The sequence below is a fragment of the Triticum dicoccoides genome, chromosome 3B (genome assembly GCF_002162155.2).
Source record: "Triticum dicoccoides isolate Atlit2015 ecotype Zavitan chromosome 3B, WEW_v2.0, whole genome shotgun sequence".
Classification (NCBI taxonomy): Eukaryota; Viridiplantae; Streptophyta; class Magnoliopsida; order Poales; family Poaceae; genus Triticum; species Triticum dicoccoides.
The window spans coordinates 23140233-23159585 of NC_041385.1; the positions used below are offsets into that span (position 1 = coordinate 23140233).

The 19353-nt window shown below is 46.6% G+C and overlaps 1 long non-coding RNA gene and 1 pseudogene across 1 annotated transcript; both read left to right on the top strand.

Moving 5' to 3' along the window:
- Nucleotides 1–8217: 8217 nt before the first annotated feature.
- Nucleotides 8218–11675, top strand: LOC119280576. The gene is made up of 4 exons (XR_005138112.1): nt 8218–8625; nt 8708–8934; nt 9660–11216; nt 11459–11675. It is a non-coding gene; the product is annotated as an uncharacterized LOC119280576 (long non-coding RNA).
- Nucleotides 11676–15404: 3729 nt separating this feature from the next.
- Nucleotides 15405–16381, top strand: LOC119274453 (annotated as a pseudogene).
- The last annotated feature ends 2972 nt before the right edge of the window (nt 16382–19353 follow it).

The window sequence follows — 19353 nt, forward strand, 5'->3', positions numbered from 1 at the left end:
CTCGATCGACCACCGCACTGTGTATGTCTACTTCTTCACGATGTATCGATCGACCTCCGGCTCCGGCTGGTGTTAGAAGAAGATGCATGCCATGGGTACATATTTATACGATGGATCTGGGAGGAGAAAGAGAAAGAATGCGATGGACGGATCAGTTGGCCGGAGCAATGCAACGCAAATGTGGCGCCATGCATGAAGTTCGGTTTGAATTAGGTTGAACATGGGAAGAGGATTCTTGAGGGCATCAGGCATGTGTGGCCTATTATTCTTCATCTGCCGCATTCTTCTATTCTATACAGAACGAGCGGTAGATACGTACGTACGCATGCATGGGCATGTACCAATCTGAACCTCACGTATTAGTTAAGACTTAAGACTGGATTTCCTACTCGAACCTTATTTGGTCACGAAATTCTGCACACCTTTCTCGAATGTTATTTGGTCACGAAATTTTGCAACAAGCTAAAACTTTTGCCCTTTAGCTATATGTCAGGTGACTCAATTTTTATTTTTGCTCGGTCAATTTTAGCTGGCGATTTGGATGCACTGAAGTCTCTTCAACACCATTGCAAAAGTTGTTGAGGGTCAAGATCCTTGGTCTAAACTGAGGAGTGCATTTGGGGAAATTAGTGCATGTCCTTTGATGAAGTGTGAAGCTGCTCTTCGAGTCCTTGCCTATGGGTGCTCGACCGACGCCATTGATGACTACGTCAACATTGGGGAAGAAACAATCATCGAGGCGGTTCGAAGATTCACACAAGCCATGATCGAGATCTACGAACCACAACATTTGAGGCAACCCAATGATGAAGACACCGAGAGACTAAGGGGTCTGATTGAAGAATGATGGTGGTCATGGATGCTTGGATCAACTGATTACATGCACTGGAAAAGGAAGAAGTCGTGTGGGATGAAAAGGTCAGTACAAAGGGCATTGCAAAGATTCAACCATCATCCTCGAGGGAGTTGCATCAGAGGATCAGTGGATTAGCACTCGTACTTTGGGTACCCTAGCTCTTGTAATGGCTTTTATGTCCCTTCAAGAATTCCACTATTCGGAGGGCTTGTGGTCGAAGATGCTCCACCTTGCAGCTATGTTCACAATGGTCGTAAGTACACGACGTGATACTACCTTGCCAATGACATCTATCCTCCATGGATGACATTTGTGAAGGCAATTTAGCATCCTCAAGGCAACAAGAGATCCCACTTTTTAGCATGTAAAATGTCAGCAAGAAAGGATGTTGAGAGAGCTTCAAAAGCGCTTTTTGATTTTTCGTGGCTCTGCCGAGTATGAAAAGCCACGGGTTGTTTGGCAAATCATGACATGTTGGATCATATTGCACAATATGACAATCGAGGATACTAGAGGGAGGCCAAAGAACTTTTGGTGCATCTCCAATAGGGATCATGTCTGAGCCAGAATACAGTACAGATATAATCAAGGACTTTTGATGCCTCAAACTCCTCCAATGATCCGGGTGACAGGAGTGTTTGGTATGTCATTTGGAAAGCCGAAATCCCGGAGAAAATTAAAATCTTTGCGTGGAGAGTGGCTACGAGATCCCTAGCAACTAAACACAACACTTTCAGGAGAACTATTGTGAAAGAGAACACTTGTGAGATATGTGGAAACGGGGTAGAAGACAAGTATCATGCGGTTATTGGATGCACTAGGAGCAGGTCGCTCCGTTTTGCTATGAGGGACTTTTGGCAGATCCCCAAAGGTGATACCTTCTGCATGACAGGTGATGATTGGTTGCAAATGTTACTGATCCCCCAGGCAGAACATGTCAGAAACCGTATCCTTCTAATCATGTGGCAGTCCTAGAACTTGCAAAACAATACTGTCCATGGGAATGGCAAGGAAACGGTGTCGGGATTGGTGCAATTCCTACTGAAGTACGATGAGGAAATCTGGGATGCAATGAGGGGTTCAGATGGCTCTCGGGGCAAAAAATGTTGGTCACTTTATGTTGGCATTCCCATGAAGCAGACAACATCTGAACAAGCCAGATGGGCTCCCCTAAACCCATGTACTCTTAAACTAAACACAGATGCAGTCTTCCTTGATGAATATGGAGATACCTGGATCGGTGTTGTGGCCCGTCATTGGAGGGGTTTTGTGATCCTCGCAGTCGGCAGGCGAGTGGCCTCTTGCAGGTGTGTGGACGAGGCTGAAGCCGTTGATGTTCAAGAGAGATTGGCAGAACTGGCCAACAATTACGATGGCCCAATCGTGGTGGAGGTTGACTGCACCACCGCCGGTCGATAGTTACAGACAAGACCGAAGTGCATGTCGGCCTGGTTTCCCATCATGACAGACATCGAGAGGCTGCTAACGAGGTTCGCCTGCCACCAGGTTATGCGGAAGCTTTGCAAAATTATTATGAAGCTACGCGACTAGAAATCGATCCCTATGATCACCGTGACAAAAATAGGGAACAATGTATTGACACACAGGCTTGCAGCGCAGGCAAGAACTCAGGGAGACCAACGCCACATTACTGATGTCCCAGACAAACTCAGACTGCTGATGTCCCAGACGAACTCAGACTGCTGATGTTTTCTGAATATGTAACCACCACGTAGTACTGTAAAACCACGTGGTTCTCAAAAAAACAGCGCTTGATTGTTCGAATATGATCTTGTTGAGAACTTGTGGCGACTTCATAGCACTTGATTGTTGTGCTTTTATCAAGTTTCTTATTTGGATTATTACTTTCTTCAAACATTTTCATGTGCTTGAATTTGAATAACTATATGTGTAATGTTGTTGAATTGTGTGAACCTAAATTATCAAGTTTCCACTTAATATGAGTGTAAATATCTAGATGAAACGAAGTATCTATAGAAAAAGATTAAAGATTTGGCAAATAAAGTTTTCTAGAAAGTTAACTTTAGGAGTTCCGTTAGGTCCACTTTTTCTAAAAAAAAGATTGAGGTGTTAAATTTTAGTTGTCCGGTGAGAGCAGGGCCGGACTAGCAAAATCTGGGGCCCTGTGCGAAACTCAAAAATGGGGCCCTATCTCACTAGAAAAAATAAAGCAAATACCAATTGGAGATTATGTGTCAATGTTTGCCAATCAGATGAAGTGTCTAACTGACCTAGTCTTGTGTCCTGTCCGGTTGAACTACTATATATGCTCTGACCTTTAACCGAGGATGCAAGCAGTGGCGGAGCCAGGATTGAAGCAAACCCCAGGCCATTTTTTTTCCGGCAACATAGATAAATTTTGGCAAGTTGTTACTACCCAAAAATACCACATAACATTCCCAAAAAATACCCCACTCTAAAACATACAAAATAAAGCTCAGTTGCTCAATAAATCTAGAGTTTAAACTCAATGGGTAATGATCCAAAAAAATAGATAAACATGGAAAATTGCAATTAATAATAAAGGGATGAAAAGAGTATCAAATCAATTGTTTACTTCATCCATATCTCCCATAACCAGATCAACAGTAAAATAAGAACCAACACCTTCAAGGCATCAAAAGTATAATGTCGTAAGAAAATGCATAATCATCAAGTGAAGTAATTATCATTGATATAAATTGAAATACTTACCATCAGGTTGATATAAGAACCATTTGCGAGATCTTTAAGATTAAAATATATGCATCTGTTCAAGCGTTGTCATTTTAAGAATCAGTTATAGATTTATTAATATTCGCTCTTCAAATATAAGTGCCAGTATCCTAATTTTTTCAGTGTCGTTATTGACTAGAAACTTGCAGTTTACCTATTTATTCAGCCTAATATGCATGTGCTGACCACCACAACACCACTGAATCAACTATGCATCTGCATGTACTGTAATGCCTTGGCTTTGCATCGTTCTTCTAATGGATCCAAATCGACCTATCTTCAAGCACGCATATCCTTGCGAATTTCCTTCGAAAAACAACTAGTTCCCATACTATTGAAGATCATCTTCTGCACAAGTGAACGTGAAGGCATAGGCAGGGGCCACCGGCGGCCTCGGCTGGGGCGGATGGAAGCACGATGACAGCAGAGCGAAGCAGAGGTTGGGCTCGTCGGCTCGTCGCATCAGTGGTGAACGGCCACGGGTAGGAGCGCAACCGCGGCAGCACGGCCAGGGCCTGGCTGATTGGTTGGGAGGGGGGCGACCGGGGAGCGGGAAGACGTCTCTGGCGGCTGGCGGCTGGCGGCGGACCTGCAGGAGCAGGTCGCCTCGCCTCCATTCCATCTTCAAATCCAGTGCGTTATGTTTTTTTAGGGCTTCCAGTGTGTTAGGTCATTCAGTGTGTACCTGCGTTATAGGAGTAGTAGGGCGAGGACGGGCGAGGACGTATCCAGTGCATCGGTGTAATTCATGCACCCAATGTCGATGCTGGATGAGCCATTGGATAGAAAACGGAGGGAGATGAGCTGGCCAGAGAGATGAATAGTTGCTACATTTGAAAAATAGTCCTTCTATTGTTTAGAAATAAAGCCGCACTACATATCTCACATTCTCAGTCTTCCATCAATAAAGTTGTTTGTTTATTTATTTTTTGTCCAAATAAAACATGGTAATATGTTATGAATTGGATGTCCGATTTTGGAACTGTTTTACTGAGATCTTTGACCATGCACCAAGTTTTGAGTAGAGTTTAAACGACAAAAAAATATAGAAAAAATATTCAACATTGATCTTGTATCAAAGGTCTTGTCAAGAAAAATATGGCAATAAAAACCGATCCAAAATACGACATTCGATTTAAAATATATATCATGTTTTTTGCTTGAGACAAAAAAAACTGGACGTACACGTTTACTATTAGGAGTGACATGTGTAGTGCCAGTTAATTTTTCTAAAGTGAAGGGTTGTCTCAGTAAAAGTGGTATAGTTTGACTTGTGACCAAATCTTGGCCATATTTTTTTCATCTATTGGCTCAAAAGCTACTAGTGCATTGGTTGCACAGATTAGCTCGTTGCATAGGATACGTTCTCGGCGGCTTGGCCTGGGCTGTATATTGGGCCGCTGAAGCCAGCGCCATCGATGGCCAAGTGCTATACATAGTCACAGGCCTATCACTACAAGAAATATGTCAACTAGTGACCTTCTGTCAGTGACTCTGAAAGAATTGGTCATAGATCTATGACCATTTGAGACCAATTGGTCAAAAGCTGTTCGGGGGCCTCCAAACCCTAAACCATTGCAACCATTTTGGTCAGAAAGGTCGTAATTTCCTTACACGAAATGGTCATAAACCAAACACTGCTGGTCCGCTGCCTTATTTCTAGTTGTTAACGACCAATATAGATGGTCATAGCCTTGTAGATTGTGGTGGGTTGTGATGACTAGGCGCCATCTCATCAGTTTTGCCTATGTGTCATGTCCATGTGTCAATTTTTGCCCTAGGTTGTGAATCAACCTATATTTCTGTTATTCCAAAAATTCCCAAAAAAATCTCATAAATTGTTTGGATCATATCTTCATCAAATATGTCAAAAACCTTCCTTGCCTAGTTCAAAAATAATTCAACAATATTCATTTTCATATTCTGTTCAGAGCAGCACTTTGTGAAGGGAGTGTTATTTATATATTCTTGATTTCACTAAAAATTTATGAAGACATTCTTCTTAGTATATGATCATCCTCAGCCAAAACTCATGCCCATTGGCCATGTGCATTTCCCATACCGCTAATCAAACACTTCGCTGCTAATTCATGTTTGAGCATAGTTTGGTCTCCTCATGAGAATCTTATGTTATAATTTTCTTCCTAGCACCTACCTGGGGAGTGTCCAACCCACTAGACATGTCTAGGCCCCCCAGAACACATGGCAATACCACGGCCACGCGGTGACCTTGCGGCGGGTATGCGAGCTTATGCGCTCTAGAATTGGGGCCCTCGACCACCATCCAGACCTCGATGTCTCGCCATAAAACCATGTATTTATGATTAAATAGATACTTATTTACCTAGAAATTATTTTTGGAAAAAATAAAGAGCAAACTACGAGGTAGCTACAGTTCAAATTTGACCCGCTTCCAACTAAATCGGCGGGGATTTGTCTTTTTCACCAGAGGTGGATCAAAACTTTTGACACCCAACCATTTTGTCAATTGTGCATTATATATGGCCTAGTATTTTATAAAATTGATTAGGTCCAATTTTGCAACAAATATATGGTAGGTCCTTCAAAAAAACTTATTTTGGGCACTCGAAAAAATGGAAAATGATTTTTTCGTCCAAACAAAATGAAAACTTCCTTAGGCAACATTGTTTGTCATTCCAAGATGCACCCTTGTGCATGATATAAGATCATTTGAAAAAACTATGCCATGAATGTGGCCATAAGATTGATCATTTGGCTTGAAAGCCATGAATCTTCACACATGATAACTCATTTCTGAGAACACTTTTTTAAAATAATTACCTTATTACAAGTTTATTATTTTTCCTGGAAACTTGGTCACACATAATGACACAATGCGAAGGTTTTCCAATTTTTTGATTTTTTTTTGAATTTTTTATGCCCATTCCAAAATGCGGTCAAAACGGCGGGAGTGACCGTTCCTAGCTAGTGGTTGAATGTTGTAAATTTTTCGTTGTTTCTCTGATTAAATAGATACTTACTTACCTAGAAATGATTTTTGGAAAAAAAATAAAGAGCAAACTACGAGGTACCTGATGTTCAAATTTGACCCGCTTCCACCTGAATCGGCGAGGATTTGTCTTTTTCACGAGAGGTGGATCAAAACTTTTGACACCCAACCATTTTGTCAATTGTGCATTATATATGGCCTAGCATTTTATAAAATTTATTAGGTCCAATTTTGCAACAAATATATGGTAGGTCCTTCACAAAAAAACTCATTTTGGGAACTCAAAAAAACGGAAAATGATTTTTTCGTCCAAAGAAAATGAAAACTTCCTTAGGCAACATTGTTTGTCATTCCAAGACGCACCCTTGTGCATGATATGAGGTCATTTGAACAAACTATGCCATGAATATGGCCATAAGATTGATCATTTGGCTTGAAAGCCATGAATCTTCACAAATGATAGCTCATTTATGAGAACATTTTTTAAAAATAATTACCGTATTACAACTTTATTATTTTTCCTGGAAACTTGGTCACATATAATGACACAATGAGAAGGTTTTCAATTTTTTGATTTTTTTTTGAATTTTTTATGCCCGTTTGAAAATGCGGTAAAGACGGCGGGCATGACCGTTCCTAGCTAGTGGTTGAATGTTGTAATTTTTTGGTGTTTCTCTGATTAAATAGATACTTATTTACCTAGAAATGATTTTTGGAAAAAATAAAGAGCAAACTACGAGGCACCTGCTGTTCAAATTTGGCCTGCTTCCATCTGAATCAGCGTGGATTTGTCTTTTTCACGAGAGGTGGATCAAAACTTTTGACACCCAACCATTTTGTCAATTGGGCATTATATATGGCCTAGTATTTTATAAAATTGATTAGGTCCAATTTTGCAACAAATATATGGTAGGTCCTTCACAAAAAAACTCATTTTAGGCACTCGAAAAATGGAAAATGAATTTCTCTTCCAAAGAAAATGAGAACTTCTTTAGACAACATTGTTTGCCATTCCAAGATGCATCCTTGTGCACAATATGAGATCATTTGAAGAAACTATGCCATGAATGCGTTAGGCTAACAAAATTGTGCCATGATCATTCCAACATTTTCACAATAGTGTGCCATGACCCCGTCTTGACCACGCCTCGGCTTGACTGGCACAGGTGTGCGGCCCTCCTGCACCGTTGCTCGCGAGTCACCACATGCACCCGTCGCCATCGCGCAAAACCGCCACGCCCATTATCACCCCCACCTATACCCTTCACGTCCTCCTTCGTGGCCGCGACTCACCCCAACACGGAATTTTTGGTTCGATTTCACCCGCGCCAAGCCCCGAGATTTCTACCCGCTCTTGCCCGCAAAAAGAGAGGCAAAGAGAAAACCGATTGAATCAAAAAGAAGAGAAAAAAATAAAAAGAGAGGAGTGTTGGACGAGGGGAGAGTTTTGGACCGTTGGATGCGAGAGAAGTGGATGGCCAGGATTTGATCTTGGGGATGGATCCGTGGACTCGCATGCCATTGGTTGGCTGCCTTTCCATCTCCTATTACCAAAGAAAAAAAATCCATCTCTCTCACACGAAAAGAAACCCTAGCTCCCATCTGCCCTCACCTTGGCGTTTTTCCTTCTACACCCCCGCCTCCCTTTCTTTCTTTCCTTTGACCCGCCCCGCACGATCTCCTCTTTCCCCAACGAACCAGAGACCCGCAGCGCCGCCGTCCCTGCCTAGCGCTCGCTCGCGACGCCTCTCCTACTCCTCGTCTCACCCCCATTGCCGTCGATCCTTCCCCAGCCACCGCCCTGTACCGTACGTGCGAGCAGGTCAGGTGGCGGCTCCGAGATCCGCCAAGGGCATGGACCTGGTGCTCCATCTCCATGGCACTGGCTCCCAGATTCGCCCAGGGGCTGGACCTGGAGCTCATCTCCTCCATGGCGTCGGCTTCCAGATTCGCCCATGGGTTGGACCTGGTGCTCCATCTCCATGGCGAGTTGGTTGTATCCCCACGTCTACTTCTGCTCGGTCGACGACGCCATCCGCGCGTGCTTCTGCTGCTCGTATAGGTAAGGCAATCTGTCGATTTGTTGTTCTCCCCTCGGCTTCCCATCCTTTTCCTTACGTGCTGTGTCTTCCCTCCTCACGCAGGTGCACGCACCACCGGCGCTCCCGAATCAAGCAGGTGACGTAGCGGCCCTCCCAGATCCACGACGAGCTGCGTCTGGCTCGTCCTCGTGGCTGTCAGCCACGTCCTCGACAAGGGTCACATCTGGCCGTGACCAAGTGAGGCCCCGGATCTGCACTCACTATGAGGGGGCGGCGGCACCGAGAGGATTCTCACGCAGCCGTCTTCCACCTTATTCGTCCGGTTCCAGGTACTGACATTCTCCCCCTCCCCGCACACATCCTCCACATGCTCTTGCTTACTCTGATCCTCCCATTCTGCTTTTGGTTGGGGCGTTCCTGTACGGATCCATATGCATGCGTTAATTTGTAGTTGTGCATGCGACGTGGAGCCTCATCCTCGAGCTACTTGACCTCAAGGGCGAGGTGGACGACGACGCTCTGGTTCTTGTGTGATGTTGCCAACAACAAGATGTGACGGATAACTTGGTAATCATTACGCCAGTAGTCAATAGTCGATTAGTCGAGCGACTGCTAATCATCTGGTGCCCTTGGACTTGTGATTGCGGTGTTGTGCTCTGACCAGTGGCATGATTTACACACTATGGTAATTTTAGGTTTAGGGAAATATGTACTGTTGCTCCTGATCTAACCAATTGGCCACTATCCAATTATCCTGGTATGTGTACGGATGTGTTTATGTGGATTTGGTCTAATCTGTCTCCTCCTGTTGATCTACTGGTCCATGCTCTAGTTCTAATTCCTCTATTTTTTATTTATTAGGTTTGTACTGGTAGCTTGTTAGTTTTCCCTCGTGTGCTTGAAAACATGCAAGCAGAGAGATAGAGAGAGATTCCTTGATGTAGCAGGCCAGTAGCTACTTTGTCTCAGCTTTTACCTGTCTTTATCCGTATCTCAGTTAGATGCACTACTGCTAGTTCAGCTGATGCGAATAATATCTTACTCATTTTTGTAGATCATCTTCATCCGAAGCAAAATAATAGGTTGACTCAGGCAGTCTTTTTCCGCTGCAACAGCCATGCACAGATGGTTCTGCCCGGTGGATGCAGTTTCTGTTCTTCCAATTTCCACGTGCTAGCATTCCAATGTCAAGTGCTCCCTCCGTCCCAAAATAAGTGACTCAACTTTGTACTAGCTTTAGTACAAAGTTAGTACAAAGTTGAGTCACTTATTTTGGGACGGAGGGAGTATAATTCTTGAACTGCATAAGCTAAACTATGTTAGTTCCATGATCAACTTGTATATGCAGTCCAAGCCTTCTAAAATGATTGCCTTTACTATCCATGTCTTGATGTGATTTGTTCTTAAAACGGTTTGCTAGATAGATCCAAACGGTGGTTTTGTGTACAATAGTTTTGCATTGTATGAGCTAAATTCTGTTGTCCATCAGCATGTTTGACTTGTCATTTATGTGGAAGTTTGATGGTAACATTATAAGTTGTGTATGCAATGGTACCTGGAAGGCTGCACTGCTTAACCAGCTTGTTGTTAGAATTGTTTCAGTAATTGATTTTTCCTTAACTCAGCTCGTTTAAGATCTATGCTAGTATGTGATCTGCGTATAGATATGAGTTACATCCCAGCCATTTTAACTATGATTGGTTGTATTACTTTAGATTTGACGGTGAAAGTGCATTTGTTAACTATATTCTAATGCTCTCATATGTAAGGAAAGCATGGGTTAACTCATCCTTATTGATAGATCCTCTCTTTTAATTAATAATGTATGCATCCTTGTATGTTCTCTGTTCTTTACTATATTGTTCTGGCCTCAGGCAATTAAACATTGTATCTGTTTTTGTTGTGATATGCAACTCTTCAAAAAAAGAAACCGTATTATGGTATTACTCATCTGCATGGAATTTCTATGTATTCTAGTAGTTTATTTTTGATACTGTATTGTTGTATTCCCGATCTGCGTTGGACCGATGCTCGATTTGTTCCTATTTTTGTTTCAGTACTAGTACAATGTAATGAATTCGTGCTTTCATGAAGTATTTTGCGCTATTTTTATCCGTCGAGCAATTTAGAAGACTTGTAGAGCATTTAACTAGACAGTTGAATTTGCATTTGCAACTATGCTTGCTTAGAGCAGCCCTTGACTGGTTATATTATTGCGATGGCCTGTGCTGTTCTTAGTTGTGCTACAGTATGTGTTTCGTGTTGTTTGCACTTGTTAGCCAAATCATTGCACACACAGTGTTAATGCGATGTTGCGGGTTTGTGACCTAGGATTTCAGCCGAATTCCTGTTTGTACAATGTATCTGGTACATGTTGTTTTCATCTTAATAGCTAGCAGCCTAGCACCATGAACGTTGATTGTGAAATCTCTATATGCTGTAAAATTAATTGGGTTAGTCTCGAACTTGTTGTGAATTGTAAGATGCTTTAAGTAAATGTTTTTTGCCTTCTTGCGTGTAGGCGGTCAGGCGAGACAGCAAATAGAGGTTCAGTCTGTTGGAGGAGTATGGCGAGCTGCTGATTCGGGCTAACCAGGGGCACACTGTGGCAGTATGTTTTCTACCTGAACTCCCCTGCACTAATGTATTCTGTTTTTACAAGTAAGATTTAAGATGTCTTTATACTCTTCATGATCATCTGCCATGTAGTAATCATTATTTTTTGTAACTTCTAAAAGCATTGTACTAGCTGAATTGTTATCATTCTGAAGAACTTGGCCTTTTTATTGAATGGTCTCTTCATAATATATTGGCTCCAGTTTTCTTATTCTTCTCTGCTGATTCATGTAACAGGGCGACCATATTAGCTCAGTCCTGACTATGAGCAGGAGCAGGTGCATTTTCCTGTTTGTAATGCTATCGAAGGAGCTCCATCCTGAAGAATCTAGTGCTTGTAGAGCTTGTAAATTAGTTACTCCACTTGTAGAGTTATTTGTAGAGCAGGAGCACCATTGTATTACGTGTTATTTGTAGAGCAGGAGCTCCATACAGAATTTGGCTCTATACTGAATCTGGCTGTTGTTATTTGAAGTATTATATGTGTTTTTTGTCAGTGCCAATAATATTGGTTATTTATTTACTATCAGAATGAAATGAGGAATATGGCCCTGACAAGTTGGACCCACTTACACCTGACAACTTAGACCCACTTATCAGAACATGATAACTGGGATCCATCTGACTAGTGGACCCATGATACATATAAAAAACATGAGAGGCCCAGCAAAGGAATGGCCCAGAAAATACATGATCAAAAAAATCTGCTGTTAAAAGGGCCACGCAAAGAAATCAATAAGGCTGAATTGTTGGGCCAAACCCATGTAGCTAATAAAAGCACAGGAAAAAAATACATTAAAAATACCAAATTGTTGGGCTAGGCCCATGTAGAAAATCGAATTGGATCGGGCTGAATCTTGTGCCACATCAGCTTGCCACGCTGGATGTCTACGTGGACCGGGGAGATTGCTAATGACCAAAATGCCACAGTAGACATATTTTGGTCATAAACGTCCACGACCATTTCAGAAGAAAGGTCGCTATAGTCAGTTTACGTCGGCCGGCTTTTGACATTCTGGTTTTGGTCACAAAAAGGTCACAAATGGAAAACTGTGACCATTTAGTGACCAATAGTGGTGGTCACAAGTTGACATATTTCTTGTAGTGTATACAAAAAATTGGGGCCCTCAAAATTTATGGGCCCTGTGAAGGCCGCACAATCGACATAACTATGGGCCCGGCCCTGGGTTAGAGATTCCCTAATGCGGAGTGCTAGCGAAAAACAACCGGCAAAGCCTAAGTTTGAAAGAAAAAGCACTCGACAAAGGGCGATGCTAGACGCCAACGCACCGGCCAAAAGTTTCGGCCGGTCCTGCCCCAGCCCTTCGATGCGAGCCCCCGTGACCACTGGATGCTAGGCGCAAAAAAACGATTCGTCATTGGCTTCTTCTACCTTGGCTTAGATCTGCAGCTCCTCCTCGGTGTCCTCGTCGTCGTGCCTCCAGTCCCCTTTGGTGGCCGTCCTCATCGCTGGTCTCCGTCCTCATCGCCGGCTCGCGGCCCTCGCCTCGGTCACCGGTCGCCGTCCTTGTTGCCGCCAGGTCGCCGTCCATGCCCCCGCTTGCCGATCTCCGTCCTTGTTGCCGCCCGGTCGTCGTCCTCTCCCCTGGTCGCCGTCCTCGTCGCCCACGGTCGCCGTCCGTGCGGCCCCTGGTCGCCGGTCGCTGTCCTCGTTGCCACCAGTCGTTTGCCCGGCTCCCCTGGTAGAAGCTTTTTTGTCATTACCGCTTGAAGCTTTTTCTCCTGGCGATTGAAGCTTTTTCATTGCCGTTTGAAGCTTTTTCCACCATTGAAGCTTTTCGCACATATAATTGAAGCTTTCTCTACAACGGATGCAACTTTTCTGATTATGCAATGTATGGTTGTAGCTTTCTCTTTCAATGGTTGCAGCTTTTTTCATCTACGGTTGAAACTTTTCTATCAACGGTTGCAGCTATTTTTCTTTGTAGCAGTCTTGGTTAATGTTTTCTCTATCGTTTCGGTTGAAGCTTTTTTCATCAAGGGTTGTAGCATTTTATGTCAATGGTTGTAGCATTCCGCCATGGCAATGACTGCTCGCAGCTGTTCATATATCTGGTTGAAGCTTTTTTCATCTTGTTTGAAGCTTTTTGGTTAGCGGTTGTAGCATTTAGCTGTACTGTTTGCAGCTCCTCCTGCACCATTTGCGACCTCCTCTCTCTCTCTCTCTCTCTCTCTCTCTCTCTCTCTCTCTCTCTCTCTCGTCCCAGCAAAACAAAAGGGCGATTGTAGCATTTTGTAACACTGGTTGCAGCTCCACCGACTGTCGTTTGTAGCTCATGCGCGGCGCACTGTCGTCATTTAAATAGTTCCAGCAAAAAAGAAGCTGTTTGTAGCATTTGATTGCATCTCTGACGAGGGTCGTTGAGGGTGCGGGGCTGAGAGAGGGAAAAAGGGAGGGAGGAGGTGCTAGTTATCGATGTCTTCTCCTCCCTGCCATGGCTCGCCCTATGAGCAAGTCCACGTTCACGCCGGTGTGCTGCATGTGAGCCTGAAGATGGAGGAACTGAGCGGTTATGGCAGCTTTTAGTGCGCGTCGTGAGGTAGAAGAAAGGGGTAGGTGGAAAAACGGTTCGTACGGGAAAACGGGAAAGATCGAGGCCTGGGAACGCACGATCCCACTTGATCGCAAGGCCCGCGTGCGACCGGCGCAAGTTTCGGCCGGCGCACCGGGTAGAAACGTTTCCCCTCGACAAACCACGGTACTCACCAAAGTCAACATATGCGAGTGTCTTTCAGAAGGACACTTGACAAACAAGGTGAGTACACCTTTGCCGAGTGCCTGACAAACAACACTTGGCAAAGCAACTTTTTTTTTGCTTTCTTTGCTTTATTAACAACTTTGTATTAAATTAGGGACAGTTATTTGGGGACGGAGAAAGTACTTTTTTATCTGTTATTCCGGGCATTTTTCTTTCTTCCATGGTCAGGTTTGGAACCGAAGCAACCGCCGGTTCGTCTGTTAATCATGTATATTTTCTTCACACTCAACACTCATCATTATATTTTAGAATTTCCGGTGATGCTCGTTCAGCGGGAGGAGTACTCGGCAAAGCAATTTTTTTGCTTTCTTTTATTTTCTTTTCTTTTCTGTGCCTTATGAACAATTTAGTATTAAATCAGCGGCCCTTATTTTGAGATGAAGGGAGTAGTATTTTCTCTGCTTTGCTTTCTTCTCTTTCATTTTTTTTCTTCCCGGCTCAGGTTTCGAACCGAAGCAACCGTTGGTTCATTTATTAGGCTTGTATTTTTTTTCACACTCAACGCTCATCATTATATGTAACATGTCAATTTTTGATATTTTCTGAAGCATCAAGCATGTTTGCAATATTTATTACCGTGCACCACTCCGCCTTTCCTCGACCGCCCATACCATCGTGCTTGGAGGCCGCCCAAGGAACACCGCAACTCGCTGCTGCTCGCAACATTATCCCCGTCTCCGGTGAGGTTCTGGCCTGGCTTCGCCCTAACTGACGATCATCGCCGTCGCTTCACAAGTGGTCACCACTTTCAGTCTCGCTACGAAATCAGCTGACGGCAGAAAAAATCCTAGGCACGTGAAATTTAGCAAACACCATGTAAATAAGATTCGCGGGCATGACGTAGTTTGTATTAAAATATTGCGAACCAATATGTGTTTGGATGGTTACATGGGAGTGGTATTTCCAGTACACAGTGTCCAAGTCCTGGTGCTCTCATTTATTTTTGAATTTATTTTAGAATTTCCGGTGGACATATGTACTTATAGAAATGAACGTACCTATAAGATGTGCGTATATGTATTTATAGAAATGAACGTATCTATAAACGCATGTGTCTATATTCTATTAAAAAGAAGTTTTTAGAAAGATTTATCGGATGTAGCGGCCCGTGACGGAGCAAACCCGTCCTTATCGGCTCGGCGAGCAGGACGAGGCGAGTGCGTGGCCTGGTTAAGTGTCGGCCAGCGACCGACCGCGCGTTGATCAGTTAGCTGTAGTCAGCGCATAGGCGTTCGAGTTTCAAAGAAGAAAAAAAGGCGCATAGGGCTTCGGTTTTTGGCCAGTGGGTGCGCGCCAGATGCATGCGTTGCATGCGCCCCACGTGGCCACGCCATGAATGAACGCAGTTAACAAATGCTCTGGCTCAGAACTCGGGGCCCGCGATCGCCGGGCCATGCCACAAGATCGTCTCCACCGTCGCTTCGCCGTTGGTCCGGCGGGGCTACCATATACTCCATCTAGTCGACGTGAACGCCACACCACCACCATCTTCAGCTTAACTAGCTACAGTTAATCAGCCATGACGAGACGAGCTGCAGCCATCCTGGTGCTGATGCTCTCGCTCCCGGCGGCGGCCCTCCTCGTCGCCACCATCCGCCTCCCTAGCGACGGCGCGGCGAAGGTGACGCCACAACTTTTGAATTTCTGCTTGTTCATTTATATTACTGAGCACGTAGGTCCTTCGTTCAGGTCTCGCAACAAGCAAGGGAGGCAAGGAGCAGACACTTCCACTGCCTGACAAAGTAGTGGTGCCGTCGGAGGCGTCCTCGAGGAAGATGAGAGGCCGTGGGCGTGCTGCAACAGCACCGTGTGCGCCAAGTTCATGCCGCCGACGTGCCGGTGCCTGGACGAGGTGGAGGAGTGCGCCGCCGCGTGCAAGCGCTGCGAGCCGTCCGGGTTCAACCCGGCCTTCCACGTCTGCAACGACCAGTACCACGGCGACCCAGGCCCGACGTGCGCCAAGGAGGAGAGGCCGTGGACGTGCTGCGACCGGACAGTGTGCACCAAGTCGTTCCCGCCGACGTGCCGCTGCCTGGACGAGGTGGCGGAGTGCGCCCCCACATGCAAGCGCTGTGAGCCGTTCGGGATCAACCCCAACCGCCACGTCTGCAACGACCAGTACCACGGCGATCCCGGGCCCAAGTGCGGCAAGGACGACGACGACGACGACACCAGCGGCTCTCCATCCCTCGCCGCCGCCACACAGATGCAGTTGCTTGCTGCTGGTTTCTCTCATCTTGTTGTTTATCCAGAGTCCTTAGATGTCTGCGTGTACTAGCATCGCATCATGGTACGTGAGATGACGCGTTCTTCACCGATCGTGCCTCACGTAATAAGACTAGAAATGTTAGGCCGTGTCGAATAAGAAAAGAAGAAAAAGTCTCATGTCAGTATGTGTTTTTATTTAAACATAGCATAGACGCAAATGCTCATATATATGGACATATACACATCCCTATATACATACACATAGGCCCGGTCCTTATGAGTACCTTCAAAAGATTGAGCCGACATATCATCTTGAAGTTGACGAAGCCACCACAAGCGTCTCGTAGTTGACGGGAAAGTCTCCTGACTTTCAAGCGCATCATCGAAATTTCTCAAATCCTCTCACTAAACTGCGTGTGTTCTCCGCCCACAAAAAAAATAGTACGTTGTGTTAAGCAACTGTGTTAGAGTTCGTCCGATCACCATAATAATCGCAATTATAGTGATTTTGACAAAAATGACGCTCTAGCAGATTCGCCCTCTCGTTAGAGCATCTCCAGCCGCACCCCCAGAACGGCCTTTTCAAGTGATTTTTTCGCGTCGGCGCCGAAAAAACGCCCGAGTCGCGCCCCAGGAGCCCGATTTTCGCCGGTCTGGGCCGAAATCAGCGCCGGCGGACCCAGGCCGAACCCGGCGTGCTGGCGGCACCCGGGGGCGCCGGGGCGAGTGGTTTTGGCGCGAAGTAGCCGCGGACCCACCGAGTCAGCGAGATGGGCGTTTCGTCGTCCTCATCGCCTCGGTTCCCGCAGGAATAAATGCCAAGGTTGTCGCGCTGCCGCCGCCGGTCAGCTTTGCCATTGATTCCTCATGGGCGGCGCGTCACAGAGCGGCACGGCGACGCCTCCCGTCCCGCCATGCATACACACGGGGCACGGCTATTTAAGCCAGTGGCCTCCCTCGCCTCTGGCCACACCAGCCCTCGCCGCCGAGTTCTCCCTCTCCCGTGCGCAGCTGAGCCCTCCCTCTCCCTCTCCCGTGCGCCACGAACGAGCCCTCCAACTCCCTCTCTCGTGCGCCACCGCCGAGCCCCCCCTCTCCCTCTCCCGCACGCCCGATGGCCGCACATTTCCCCGGCGACGCTACGGCGGCCAATGGCTTCGGCCGCCGCTCGCTCCGCGAACTGGAGTCGTGGCTCCTATTCGAGGCCAACATCCCGGCGCCGCCGGACATGCGCGACGAGCCGACGGGATGGAGGCTCAGCAATGGGGGAGTGCCCGTTCCCCCGTTGCCCGACGCCGTGGCGCACCTGGCCTACTTCGCCACCGAGGTCGAGCTCGTGCGCGCCTCCCTCACCGACGAGCAGCTCGCCCTTCCCCAGTACGCCGCCGACAACCACGCGGCGTGGGCGGCGTACTTCGAGCACCGTCAGGAGCAGCGGCTGGCGTCCACCAACGGGGCGCCGGTGGTGGGCGGCACGAAGAACAGCGACGGGCGCCGCATGTGGTGGGGCGTCCCCAACCGTACGCTTGGGGGCTTGCTGGCGGACCTTGAGGGCGGCAACGACCCGCCGCTGGCATACCCTCCCCCGGCCGCCCCGGCACACCGCCGACGCGCCGGGCAATGGATGCCTAGGAGGTTCATCACTTCCTCGTCTTCCTCCTCCCACTCCTCGTCGCGATCTTTTTCCCACTCCTCTGGCTCTCCGACGCTGCTCGGCGTAAAGGCCGAACCCGTGGCGGAGACGCTGCTCGGCCGGCGCACTCGCAGCGCCGGCATCGTCATCAACGAGGACGGCCGGCGCGCCTCCTTGTCGGCTCCTCCGCGCTTCGTCAAGCCAAAGACGGAGCCGGGGCTCGCGCGGTGAAAACGGAGCCGGGGCTCCCCGCCGTGAAGATGGAGCTCGGCACGTGGAGCTCGACGACGACGCTGCCCTGAAATGGGCGCGCAAGGACTTCGTGAGGATGGAGCAGGAGCAACAGATCGCCGCCCTGCGGTGCTTCGAGCAACGCCGCCGGGGCCGCGACGAAGGAGTCGTCGTCGTCCTCGACGACAGCGACGACGACGACGCGCCGCCGCCGCCGCCACTAGTCCGCCATGGCGACGCCGGGCAGGGGTCCAGCAGGGACGGCCGCGTCAAGGAGGAGAAGGCCGCCGCCGACGACGGCGGCGGCGAGGATGGCGGCGGCGACGGCGACTACTGCGCTTTCAGTGATTTTTTTTAGTTATATTTGCTATGTAACGCGTCACGAACAATATATGTCAAAGTTTGCCGAAAATTTAGCCGTGTAACAAACTTCGCCGAACCTGTTTTTTCTTAAAAATCAGACGCGCCTGGGGCCGGCCCTGGGGCCGGCGACTGGGGGCCAATTCGCCCCCAGAATGTTTTTTTGCGCCGGCTCGCACCCAAACGGCTATTTTAGGCGCCCCCGAGAGGCCAACGGCTGGAGATGCTCTTAGGGATCACCATAATGTGGTCCTTCATATATAGCCTCCCAGCAATCATTTATGGCGTCTTGAGGCTGGATTGTAGTTGCATGCAGTTTACACATCGTGGGAAGGAAACTTCCGATGGTCCAATCTCACATGGGATGGTTGGGAGGTTAGGCTGGCCATAGCGGGAGTATTATATAGTAGTATCATGCATATGATACTAATGTATAATACTATATCATAGTGCATAGTATCATAGATTTGTATCATATATTGTTTCATTTATTGTCATGCAAGACACATAGTAGCATAAAATTTATTATAATACAGTATCTTCCTATGTTACTATAACACTCTCTCTTCTCTAATTGTCTACCACATACGTGTCCCAAGTGTATGATACCGGTTATGTTATCTCCACTATGGCCAACCTTAGGGAAAAATATGTGACATTCATAAATGGGTCCCATGATTATGAAGGCAGCAAATACGAAGATGTTAACTAAAATAAAAACAAAGACTCTAAGGTTGCATGATGCATCTCAAGCCTCTATAATTTTTTGAAGTGCACAACATACCAATTATGGAGGCTACTCTTCGCAACTAAGCTAGAGTTGCTCTTACATATACATGATGGATCCTTTGTGATATCTATAGGTGTATTTTGTCGATCTTAGAATGCTTCACAAGGCCCTCTCCGTCGTCTCCCATGTG